The following is a 14,315-nucleotide window of genomic DNA, read 5'->3' as shown; positions in this document are numbered from 1 at the left end:
TCACAAAGCTAAGTACTGCATGAAATGATAAGAGAAGTGCAGACTATTATAGCAACATGTAATGGAGACGTCACATATTTTGACTTCTATTTATTAAATATGTTCATAGGTGCATGTAGAATATGCTTCTTTGGGGCTCACTTCCTAATGTTTTCCCTATAGTTGTGTAATACAATGGTTTGCTACAATCAGTTGATATTTAGTGGTTTGTGTGTGTGTGTATTTTAAGATTATTCTTAAGACTTTGCTTTTCTCTAATAGGATCTTCAGAGACATTTTAAAAAATGGTGATGTTATCATTGGGAGGCAACAGTCCATAGTCTCTTATGTGTGTGAATGTCATTCAAGCAGAGGCACAACTGCTTTTTTTTCTTCTCTATCTTCTCAAGGATGTCTGTACCGCAAGCAGCTGTGGATAATAAAGATAGTGTGCCCTGCTTCCGCCATTAAATTAAAATTCTTTAAGGGGTGGCCTGGGTGGCGCTGTTGGTTAAGTGTCCAACTTTGGCTCAGATCATGATCTCACGGTCCATGGGTTCGAACCCCGTGTTCGAACCTCTCTCTGTCCTCCTCCCCTGCTCATGCTCTGTCTCTCTCTGTCCCAAAAATTAACATTAAAAAAAAAAAAACTTTTTAAAGTTCTTTAAGCTCCTCATGCTGCTGTGTCAAGCCCTTGGGGTTTGTGACATATGTTCAAGAACCTGTTGGGAACTGGTGTTAGGAGAGTGGACTGCAGAACTCTCAACCAGAGTAGTTCTGGATTTCTTTACATACCATATTTTGAAAAATACCACAAAGAACACTTCAAATAAAAGAAGTTGGCAAATCACTACCTTAATGTCTCAAACACTCAACTTTCTTAAGTGAATCTACCTAGTGCTAGTCTGACGACATTGGCCACATTGGTAGTCACCACTATATGTATTCATTTCTTAAATTTGTAAACTATCCACATAAAATTTTCACCAAGAAGATAACAAGATTATTTCTCTTTGAAAGAGTGCAATTCTCGATTAACAGCAGGCCTCTTTAGAGGCACCTAAATTGTGGAAGGGAAGAAACAATATCTTTGTATGTTAATTCTACACTTTTATTAGTATTCTAGATGTGACAGCAAAATTCTACTGAATGATAAACATTTGGGCAGAGAGCCAATTTTCAAAAAAAATATCAATTCCATTGAGATTAATCTGTGAGCTGAGGACAAATGAAATGCATGATTGTCTCACCCACACTGTTAAGGTTGATCTGTTTTTGAGAGCTTATCAACATTTACTCTGTCTTGTCAAAGGCAGTCATGATTAAAATCCAATAATGTGTGATTTATAATGTTCACAGCAGTTGCTTCTGGTTGTCTTACAGTTATCCTTATTTCAGATTCATTATGAATACATTTTTCTAATATTTTGTAATTTTATTTAGTACTTTTTCTTAATAATGTAAAAATCCTATACCAGCATTAACTTCTAAAGCTCGATATTTTATTAGGTCTATAATGCCCACTTTGGAATGTTTAGCAGTTGTTTCTTTTGCCATCATAATCATTCAACTCTGATTTCCACCTGCCTGCCAAAAATTCAGGATTACTCTGAGACCTTAATCAACCATAAATGAAAGAAGAGTTCATTTTTCATTATTCACTAGAACCATGGATCGTACTGTATATTAATCATTTTTTCCACCATCTTCTTTTAAAGTTTATTAAATTCAACTAATATTCAAAACTTTTGCAAAGCATGAAGTTTGTCCCAAATCATTAATAATTTCTAGTAACTTTGACCATTATAAACAACGTGTGTGTGTGTGTATTTCTGTATATTGATTTAATGGTTAAAAGTTCTACATGGGAGGGGTGCCTGGGTGGCTCAGTCGGTTAAGTGTTCAACTTTGGCTCAGTGGGTGAGTTCAAGTCCCACGTAGGGCTCTGGGCTGACAGTTTGGAGCCTGGAACCTGCTTCAGATTATGTGTCTCCCTCTCTCTCTGCCCCTCACCTGCTCACACTCTGTCTCTCTCTCTCTCTCTCTCTCTCTCAAAAATAAATAAACATTGAAAAAAAATAAAAAAAATCTTTACATGTGAAACATGCTCATTTAAGAGAAAAATTGACAGATGAAATCCCAGTTATGCTAACTAATAGCCACTAATAACTATACATAATCACCTAATATTCACAAGAAAGTTCTCAGATTTTTCAAAAGCACCATTCTACATAAAGCTAAATAGATTTAATATATTTATTGTAACCACTTAACCTGTAGATTCTTCTTGAATACCTTAAACACTTCTGTTGTTCCTAGTAACAACTATACCAACCTCTTCTTTTTAAAATTATGGAAACCTAAAGTGATTTGCTTCACTCCATCTAATTAATTAAGAATAGAGTCAGGAGTAGAATCTAAACTTTTCCATTTATTCCAATATTTGGGGGGCACTTTCCCACCTGTATAGTAGTCATGTTAGCACAGCAAGTTTTTGTCATCCAACTAACTAAGTCTTCAGTAAGCCATCTCAATTTGTGCTAGTCCAGCTACTTCTAGAAATGGGAGAAAATGCCAAGACCAATGAATGTCATGATAGTAAGCCAATTCTCTTGCTTCTTTGGATGAAAAATTATTTCCTTGTTCTGAAACAGTATTGTGCAAATACTGTAATGTTCAGTGAAGTTTTCAATAAGTCCATTGAAGGTGGTACAGAAAGCGTTTGGGGCAGGAAAAAACATCTATAGCCTAAAGCACCATTTTAATGAATATAAGTTACTGTATCTTCTCCTCGATGTGATGGAAGGGATTGAATAGAATTTAACTACCATCAGGTATCAGGCTGGTCCTCTTGGGAAGTGATATTCTATTAGGAATTTTTTGCATCTGGAGATTGGTCACTCAGCTAGATAGGCCCTACTTTAGGGAAATTCTTCTTATTGGCCTAAGGATTGGAAATCCTTAAGGCATAACATTCATACCTTCTGATTTTTCCTGGAACTTATCTCCCACATTTGGCATATACCTCTTACAAATATTTCTGGATATCATTTGCTGTATCTTGACTACCATTATTCAATCTCTATGATATTATCAATATGGTAAGGTAGTACTGTGTTCAGAGGGACAGTGAAACAATCAAGGTTTCTGTGTACTATGCAATGACATAGAAGAGAGCTTACATATCCCTAAGTTAATACAGCAAAGATATTCCATGCTGTGTGGAAGCATATTCTCTGGGGTTCCTCCCTAACTGATGGCATAGATGCAAGCATTTACCATAGTAATAGCTTTATAACAGATGCCAACCTTCATGCTATTTGTTCTAATGTATAGATCACATCTACAATTACAGCTGCCTTTGGAGGCAGTTCCTAATTGCATTTACTGTAATTCCCTTATATTCTCCAGCACTGGTATTTCTTCACAGCCAAAGTGGCATTTTAAATTGGATAAGGTATAATTCTTCTATTTTTTAAGCCTTTGATAGTGGCATAATTCTTTGAGATTGCATCACAGATGATGTACTTTTTTCCCCAGTTCTGGACATAATGGGATAAAGACTTCCACTTTTCCTTTGTACCATAGCAACCTTTACCCCATAGGCCACATAACCAATGTGGGGATGCTGTCAGCTGTGGAGAATGAATATTTCAATTATGCATTTGGAATTTGGAGAGATAACTACAGTGTATTTTTTTGAAGGTTTACCAAACCCTCTAAGAGATGGATTCAGGCCAATATTTTATTTCTCAACTGACCTTCTTAAGCACTCTGAGTAGAGGAGTGCAGTGGCCTTTTGGTTGAACAAAAATTCATGTCAGTTCAGAGCTATGCATTGAGCAATACTTAAAAGGTCTGGACATTTCTCTTTGTCCAAAGGAAGTTACCCTGTAAGTGTTCATAGGTCCCTTTTCGGAAAACTGGAAAGATTAATTCCATTGGATATTTACATTTTTGTTACTAGGATCCACCTTTAAGGGAACTTAGTTTCTGCTTTCTTTCAGCAGCTCTAGAGTCTGTATATTGGTTCAAGTCTGGGAATTAGGTTAGAGACCCTTGATTCTCCAACATGATGGCTCACTCAAGTGTGTTCATCTCTCTTAGATTTGTTTGTATATGTTTATTTATTTCTATTCTCTATATTAAGAAAAAATTCACTAGATTTCCCTTTGTTTTAGTCAGGGTCAATCAGAGGAATAGATCCAGTGGAATGTTTATTATTGTAAATGGCTTGTGCAAATATGAGACTTGAGTAAAAATTCTTTGCAAGGGTGTTTCTGCTTCTAATGCTAGATGCTGAAGTCTACAGGCAGGAAGAGAAGATAACAAGAAGGCTGGAACCATAGGATAACAGACTGAGAATCATACCTTCTCTTGTTGCTTCTGACCTTGGTGATGAGGGCATTCTCCAGAAACCAGAGCTCTTTGTCATGGTGTTGAACATACACACAGTGCATATAGTTCAAGAGTTAGAGAAAATGAAGGAAGATATAAGGAGAAGGGAAAGCAATTAAAAGACCTCTTTTGGGAATATGATTAGTTTGGATGAGTGAATAACCCATGAAGAATCCCCTGTAGATAGCTTTTCTCTCTAAGCACTATCATTTCCCCCTGCATTATGTACCAATTAACTTCCAATATCTCAACTTCATTTAATAGAGGCCAATATTGAGTCCAGATTTCAGTTATCCACCAAGTAACTTTTTAGAGACAGTTATTGCTGCCCAAGCTACAATCCAGATAAATAATTTAGCCTAATATAATGTTATTAATTTTCCTTCCTAAAATAGCACATAGGTAATTCTTTCTTAAATAAAGTCCCAGGTTTTATTTGACATAAATAGGGGGGAAAAAACTCAAATGATTTGCCAGATTTTTGTCAATCTCTTTTCAGGTTATAATTCATTTTAATTATTCTGGGGATATTCTTCTTATTTAATTCTGGGTCATAAAGACATGAGAGATGGTACTTGTAGATCTTAAATATAATCAGTATCACTTTGAAAGGCATCTACTTCAAATGAGGTCTTCAGGCAAAGGAATGCTAACATTCTCAGTCAGAACAAGAGTTTTTTTTTTTTTTCTTAGAAGTAAAATTAAAAAGGATTGCAGGTGGTGATATAAGTAATCATATCTATCATAATCCATACAAATCCTGCCATTCCAATTTTTAGGATTCCACATTTTTCTAATCATCATTCTCACTTTTACTTAAGAGCTGCAGAGAAGTTCTGGATTTCATGTGTATTGTAATCTTTTACTTGCAATGCCAAAATTTGTTCTGCATTTTCTTTATATCAGCCCTATGGCGGTAGGAGATTAAAAAATATTCTTTAAGGGGTGCTTGGGTGGCTCAGTCGGTTAAGCGTCAGACTTCAGCTCAAGTCATGATCTCAAGGCTCATGAGTTTGAGCCCTGCATTGGGCTCTGTGATGACAGTGTGGAGCCTGGAGCCTGCTTCAAACTCTGTGTCTCTCTGTCTCTCTCTGTTTCTGCCCCCGTCCTGTTGCACTCTGTCTCTCTCCTTTTCTCTCTCTCAAAAATAAATAAACATTAAAAAAAATTTTAATTCTTTATGTCTGTTACAAGAGCTTATAGAATCTTTCATTTCATTTACATAAAAAATATCTTCTCTTGTCTTTATTCTCCCATGCATGCCTTCATGCTCTTTCTTCCACATCAATTTTCACAATGATTTTTTTTTTATGAATTTCCAGGTGGGGTATGCATTTAATTCATTGTTGGAGAAAATGTGGAAGAAAAATTGTCAGACAGGTGATAATATTATAAAATACAACAAGGTGGGGATGGGGATGTCATATTTTAATATTGTTGCAACTATGTTCTATAGTTACATTTACAATAACCTTCTCTACGAGTTATTCTTGAAAGTACCTTTCATAACTATAATCATGGAGTGTTTTATCTTACTTCAAAGTTGCATACTGATGTGTGTATGTAAGACAGAAGGCTCACTTTAAAAATTATTGTTGAAAATCCATTAAATAACTTATTAATTGCTAAGACTTAGCACATGGACACTCAGAAGCCAAATATCAGCTTCTTTTGTTTCTCTATGGCTTTGAGTTTTGGTCTTCCTGTCTCTAGAATCATGTAGGCCAAACTTCTATTTACCAGAAGAGAAACTTAAGGGAACTTGAATTAAATAGCTTTTCAGTTTCCCTGAAACATATGGCTAAATTTGGTATAGTAAATTAAATGCATGTGCAAAACACCTGTTGTTCAACGTTCTTCTGTAATAGATTCATATCTGATTCTCATGGTAATAATTCATGTATTAAGTATATTGGTTATCAGTATTATTGGCATAATTACAAATCCAAGATGACGCCCAAGATTTCTATTCTTTTGTGTACATGTCTGTGCATGCCCTCATCTTGAGTGTGTTCAGAACCTGTGAGTTTGGTGGAATATCACTTTCATTATTTGTTATGTTAGATGACAAAGGAGATTTTACAGATATAAATATAATTAAGATGACTAATCAGTTGACCTTGAGTGAATCTAAAGGGAGATTATATCAGTGGGCCTGACCTCCCTGAGCTTTTTAAATCTGATCTAGAAGTCAGAATGAGAGAAATAAGTTTCAAAACTTTAAAGGAGCAATTACCATATTGCAGAGAGGGCAGGAAAGAGCAGGCAGCCACTCCGTGTGAGAATGGCCTCTGACCAACAGCCAGGAAGAGAGTTAGAACCTCAGTCCTATGATCCAAAGCAACCGAGTTTTAATTAGTATATGAATAAGCTTGGAAGAGGACTTTAAGCTTCAGATGACAGAGCAGCCCCACCAAACACCTTAATTTCAGAACAGGAACAAAGGACTCAACCAATAATGCCAGGCTTTTGAGCAATAGAAACTGTAAGATAATAAATGTGTGTTTTAAGCCACTTAGTTTGTGGTTGTTTGATACATAGCAATGGTTAATGAATGCAATTAAAGTATAAATTATGATGCTAGGCAAAGAAAATTACTCTCAGATACTGCTCATGTATTTGCTTAAGGGAGTTACTGCTTTAGTTTATTCTACAACTGACCAATTACAATCCTATGAGATTTTAGAACATTCACATTGTCAACAGGTTTTGGCCAAACAATATTGTTTAAAACATATGGAAGAGTTGCTAACACCAGGGCAGATATTACTTAGGATACTGTCTTATCAGAAAAAAATGACTTTAGACAAACTTAAAAGACGTGTAAAGTTCTCTTATGTCTTTCATCAATTTATAAATGGAAGAGTCACTTTCTGCCAGTTTTCCACTGATTATCCCCTGATTTAAACCTATGTTCTCCTATCTTTTTTCTTATTGCCTCATCTCCAAAATTTGTACTGTATTCTCTGAAAATACAACTTCGTACCAACCACTCAATATCTCATTTAACACAGAGGGATGCTGCCTTCATGATTATCTTGTGTTAATTTACCGTATCTAAATCCTGGTTCTTTCCTTAATTCCTTTCTCTCTATCCTCCATAACTTCCTGTCTAGGATATCTTTCTGGTTAAAGCCTTGTCTTTCCGTGCACTTTCCCCATCCAAAACCCTTCTCCCTGTTTGTTTTTTAGGCCATCCCATCCTGGCTTTTGTAGAAAACAGCTTCATTGACCACTCCCTTCCTTTTGTGTGTGTAGTTTCTCCACCCATTTTAACTGGCTTCCTTCCCTTCGGGTCTACATTCCTGAATCTCATCCCTGTCAAACTGGACCCTGTCTTTATAGTTCCCTGGATACACTCTCCAGTTTCTCGCCTGCCCTTCTTTTTTTTTTTTTTTTTTTTTTAATTTTTTTTTTCAACGTTTATTTATTTTTGGGACAGAGAGAGACAGAGCATGAACGGGGGAGGGGCAGAGAGAGAGGGAGACACAGAATCGGAAACAGGCTCCAGGCTCTGAGCCATCAGCCCAGAGCCTGACGCGGGGCTCGAACTCACGGACCGCGAGATCGTGACCTGGCTGAAGTCGGACGCTTAACCGACTGCGCCACCCAGGCGCCCCATCGCCTGCCCTTCTAAAGTTTATAATGTGCAAATGACACATCTTATGTTCACCATATCACACCTGGTAAACTCACTAGTTACTTACCTCACTAGTTCACAAACCTGTCCTGCCAGGATCACAATGGACTTTTGAATGAATACTAACAGTTTTTTAATGAGGTAAGATTTGCTGTGGCGTTAAAAATTCCATCAAAACAATAACATTCATTCAGCTATAAATAACAGACAATAACCAAGGATTTTTGAGGCTCCATCTCAACAAATGCTTCTCTAAATAGCATGCCAAAGTTGGGGGTGGAGGGGACAGTGACAAGGTGAGTTGGACAATTACTGGGTTTCATTTGGAAGTAATACATGTCCTGAGGAAACCAAGATTGTTGAACATGCCTGGCTCATAGGGAACAAGGAGTATAATTCTCTTGTGTGCCCAGTGGAAGAGGAAACTGGGTATTAGTAATATCATAAACAAGTTCCAGCATTATTAGATATCTCTCTATATTTTTAAAAATGATTTCCTTCATGATAATTTTATTTGCTTACCCTTTAGGTGTCCTTACCACCATTATATCTAGCATGGATCTCCACCACCTCACTCTATAATTTACCTCAGAAATTTTCTCCATTTCAGTGGCTCCACTTAAATGTATGTATGGTAGTATGATTCAAAATCTATATTTCCAAGCCAGCTATCTCTTCCCAGCCTTACATATGATTATCTACCTGTCAACTGAGAATCAACTGGGAATCTTTGCCGTATGTGTTGGATTGACCAACACATAAAAATCAAGTTATCTAAAACTTGACTTCATCCTATTTAAATGACATAATTTTAATATTATGATCTCTTCCTTAATCAAATGCAACAACCTCCCAAATCTTTGTTGTCTCCAGTCTTATCCCCCTTGGATCCATTTACACTCTCATATTTGAGAGAGTGAATGACCTAAAAAAAATTAAAAAGTAACCATGGTTCTGTTCTGTCATGGAAAAAAAAACCTGTAAATATTTCATAGCTCCTCACTATGGATAAGTTCATTCTCAAACTTTCTAAAAAATGTATTCATGATTTGACACCTTCTAACCCATACAGACTCTTTCTTTTTCAATGGATGAGCTAATTCTCGATTAATGGGAAGGATGGAAGTAAACTAATACCAGAGAGCAGAAAGAACTTTTCCATGTATCAGTACAGTGGTGACAACCTGTTTTTAACTCACAGATCCCCAGACAAGGAGTCCAATTTGCCTCTGAGACCTTGAGGATTCCTGATGTGGAAGACATTCAAACCTTAAAATCTAAGTCTCAGCTCATTGGCAGAGTAAAATTGCAACTTATCTGATAGGCCTCAGGAGGTAGAGAGAGAAAGATAAGATGGCAAATTTGAAACACATGGCAAGAGAAAAATAACTGCTGAAGAGACAGATGGACACCTGATTTGTTTTACACACTTAAGAAGACACATTCAGAAATTGGATTAAATGAGAAGAAATTGAGGCTGAAATTAGTGCTGTAACAGGTTCAGGAAAATCAGCAGGGAAAGAATAGGAGTCTCAAAGGGAGGAAAATGGACAGATGGAAGATCAAGAATAACAAAACAATTGATTGAAGAAAATTCTCTGAGCTGAATGAAGAACTGTGTCTTCATATTGAGAGTGCTCACTGAGTTCCAGGCTATACTTATGAAAAACAACACCTTCCCTGATAAAACCGTGATTTCTAATGATAAAGATGTAACTTTACAATTCTCCATCTGTAAAGATAAGTTACCAGAAGAGGAAAATATATCTGACTGACACCTTTGCATTATCAGCATTAAACACAGGATACCACTAATAAACTACAGAAAAGAATTTCAGCCCAGAAATTCTAAATTTACTCAAGATGCTATTTGTGTCTCACATGCAGAAGAAAGGTGTTTGAATATATGCAAGAATTCAAGTGTATTCCTTAAGTATCATACCAGGGGAAAATACTTGAAAATAAAAAGACTGCCATCAAACAAAAAATTAACCAAAATTGAGACCTCAAAGTGTAAAAATGAAGAGAAGATGGAATAGTGGAACAGTAATGTGTATGAACCGTCTTATATATAAGTTGATAGATGTAGGAACATATACCACGTGTCTGCATAAACATATATGTATTTATAAAATATATAAAATATCTAATATGTTTTGTTTGCATTTACTTATATTTTACTTTTAAATTATATATATTATAATTATATGCAAGTAAATGTAAATTTATCTCTTAATGGGTAAAAGTATACTTTCTGGTATTGAGTAACTATTTAGACTCATGGAAGAATAGTTCTAATGAGAACTACACTATCTCAGCCAAAATCCAAGATAAACACGAAGCATGAAAGAAGAGAAGTTCAAGTTTTTTTCACAGATCTTATTGTGTGAAAGGGCAAAAGAGAAGAGCTTTAAAGTGCAGGTGGTTCCTGGCCTATGATGGTTTGACTTATGATTTTTCAACTTTTCAATGGTGCAAGAATGATATGCATTCAGTAGCAAACATACTTTGAATTTTGAATTTGGAACTGGGCTAGTGACAAGTGGCATGATTCTCTCTTGTGACACTGGGGAGTTAACATAAGCTGTGGTCTCCAGTCAGCCATGCGATCACAAGGGTCAACCACCAATAGACTGGCAACCATCTGTTTTACAGTATTCAATAAACTTCACAAGACACTCTTTATATACTTTATTATAAAATAAATACACACTATTACAACATAGGTTTTGTGTTAGATGATTTTGCCCAACTGTATGCTAATGTAAGCATTCAGAGCATGTTGAAGGTAGACTGGGCCAGGCCATGATGTTTGGTAGGTTAGGTGTATTAAATGCATTTTAAATTCATGACATTTTCAAATTACAATGGGTTCATTGAAATGCAATCACATCGTAAGATGGAGAAGACCTGTATTCTAAATGTATCATCCTCTAGATGTAAGAGGGAGTGAGAGGGAGTTAGAGCATGAGGTGGTACCATGCCTCTCAGTGAGAGAAACAACTGTTATCTTTTAACAAATAAAGGTAAAGTCAATTGACAAAGAAAGAGGAATGGTAAACATTAATTCAATGGGAAAGAAATTTAGTAAAAAAAAAAAAAAAAAAAAAAAAAAACAAAACCTAAATTAACACAAGCTGAAAATAAAATGTTTAGGAACTGTGAAAGCACCGATAATATAAGAAATTTTATAAAAAATATAAATTTATTTTATAAATAATATAAAATAAGAAATAACAAACCTAAAGAAAATCAAGTACACGAATACCTAAACTAAAAATGAAAAACCTGAAATAATAGATTGATAAGCTTTATTTATGATGGTTTCAGCATCCTCGTCAATAAAGAAATACATTTTCAGTTAAAAGAAAGAAAAATAAGTCCACAGTAAAGCAGATAAGACATAATGATTCCAGTAAGGTATTTTATGTATTGAGTGAAAACAGACATATGTTATAAAATATGTGAACCTACAAGAAGCAGATGAGCAAATAAGTAAGAGTTATAGACAGGCTATAGGTTTTTTGAATAAAGTACAATGATACAGTGATAATATCACCTGACTTTAGGATTATAAAACCACTATGTCTGTATGGTAATAGAGTGTGGAAATATTGATCTTAAAAGTTGTCTTAAAAAGAAAAAAAGTCCAGCAATCATGAACATACTAGAGTTACTAAAAAAATATGTTGGGGTACTTCACACAGTTCATCAGCTTGGCATTGTTAACAGTGATTTGAAACCTGTTAAATGTTAGGTAACTGAGGGAATGCTAAAGTGAACTGATTTTTTATATTGCAAAACATATGCAACCAATCAGCCATACAAAAGTATTGTTAAAGATTCTACGGTTGGAACAGTCTACAAGAAGCAATAGAAAATATACCTTCCTTAAGAAAAATGGAATCAGGGGTGCCTGGGTGGCTCAGTCGGTAAAGCGTGCAACTCAGTTTCAGCTCAGGTCATGATCTCGCAGTTTGTGGGTTCGAGCCCCACATTGGGCTCTGCGCTGACAGTGCAGAGCCTGCTTGGGATTCTCTCTCCCTCACTCTCTGCCCATCCTCAACTCGCGCTATCTTTGTCTCTCCCAAAATAAATAAACTTAAAAAAATTAAAAAAAAAAAAAAGAAAAATGGAATCAAAATCAAATATAAGCCCCCCCAGATATGCTTGGCTTTTAGGATGCATTCTCATTCTATGGGAAAATGTATATAAATATAAATATAAATACTGTTTATAACATAAACATAAATAACATTTATAATATAAATATATTTATAATATAAATATATTAGCATATAAACAATCAAACTTCTAACCAGTATGCCACAATTTGTTCTAATCATAAAGTCAAATTTCTTGATGTTAGGCAATTATCTTTAAGAGATACTGAAATGTGATTTAATAAGGGAATTCAAATAGAATTTATCCATTTCTAAGTTCCTGGTGTAATGTATGTTCAATTTCATATCCCAAGCTAATGAAATAGATAAGGGAACAACTAAAGAAATAAAACATATTATGCACCAACTTTTTGGTACCAGTTCTCCTAACTCCAGTTTGAAAGCTATTAGAACTTGAGTATATTAGAACCTTAGAACTATTAATATATAGAATATTTAGTATATTAGTGGTAAAAGTCATGATTTCCCTTCATCATCCAAGCCTTTTGAAAAAAGATGTATGAAAATGGTGTGTAGTCAATCATAGTCTATCAAATAACACCTATAAAAATATTGGATTGTTGTACTCTTGATCGTTTTTATATATCTGCTCTTAAAAACGACTGCACTCTGAAACATTATTCTGATAATCCCCATAAGAAAACTCTAAAAATAGCAACCACTAATGGTACCATATGTGTTAATTCTAGATTTGTTTTTTACTGCTTTATACTTTACTGGGAATCTAATGTCTTTAATGTGATGTCACATTGGAATAAACATTGGAAAATTGAAAAATTGGGGAAGATTATGTAAATAAAGTTTTGTAGTATAAGGTGAAACTAAAATTTCAAAGAAAAATATGAGCAAGAAAAAACAAGGGAAGAAGGAAGGAAGGAGAGAAGAAAGGAGGAAGGAAGGAAGGGAGGGAGGGAGGAAGGAAGGAAAGAAAAACGGGAGGGGGGAAGAAAGGAAGAAATAGAGCCACCAGAAGACAAACACTGTCCTAATGCATTAAGACCTAACACCTAACTGTATTATATTCAGAAAAATCATCCTCAAAACAAAGGGACTTTTTAAAAAGTTGATACGAAAGGAATCAGCAACGAAACAAGAAGGACATTTTAAAAATAAATGGCTTGTGGAGTAGAAATAGTGACAAAGTAACACTTAAGATTATAAATACATCAAAAATGATAGAAGCATCACGTATTAATAAAATGCAGTAGGGACATAGATTTTGCACTCAAAAATCTATCTGTATGAATCACAATAGCATGGAAACACATTGAAAACAAATAGTAGAATTAAGAAAAGAGCTCAAAATATGTTTTTAATACTTAGATCATGTAAGACAAAACAATGGTAAATATCTATTGAATAATGCATAAACATGATCTAATAGTTCTATGAAGAATTTTAAGTTTTTCAATTGCAAGCTATACATACTTTTCGTATGTCCACATAGCATTTACACCCCTCTATTATCATTATTTCACACAAAGAGGCATTTCTAAAATAGACGTTTTAAAAATGTTTGTTCACAAGGTGTTAGTTTATATTAGGGGGAAAGTGTTCTATGCTTAAATTACTTTCAAGAAAATTCATACATATTTCATATCCTCTTTTGGAAGTGTTATATATGTGTGTGCACACATGTATTTATACATTATATGATTTAATAGATTCAATTTATGTATATTTGAAAGTATGTTCTTTCTTCTCCTTTGATTTTGATGGTGAAGGCAATTTCTTATCTCAGTCTACTTAGTCTCTCTCCTTATGTCCATCTCCTTCCTCAGAATCTTCATTTTTTTTTTCCTATTTTCTACTACTACTCACCAGCCTTAAGATCTAGTAGCTAATAACTGAACGTGGATCAGTAGAAATCTGTCATCCATTCCAGAAAACCAATTATGGTTCAGCAGTGTGAATTTGTTGTACTGTAGAGACATTTATATAACTTTGCTATTTAAATGTAGCATGTCATAGGTTTCAGGATGTTTTTTAGAAAATAGATCATTTTAAACAATGTATGCATCTAACATTAGAGTCAACAATCTCTTTTTCCACTTGATTATATTAAACAATAAAACTTCCTTAAATGTTGAGAAACAAACCTTATTTAATACTTA

This window comes from Leopardus geoffroyi, chromosome C2, assembly GCF_018350155.1.
Source record: "Leopardus geoffroyi isolate Oge1 chromosome C2, O.geoffroyi_Oge1_pat1.0, whole genome shotgun sequence".
In the NCBI taxonomy this organism is placed as follows: domain Eukaryota; kingdom Metazoa; phylum Chordata; class Mammalia; order Carnivora; family Felidae; genus Leopardus; species Leopardus geoffroyi.
This window is presented reverse-complemented; position numbering follows the sequence as displayed.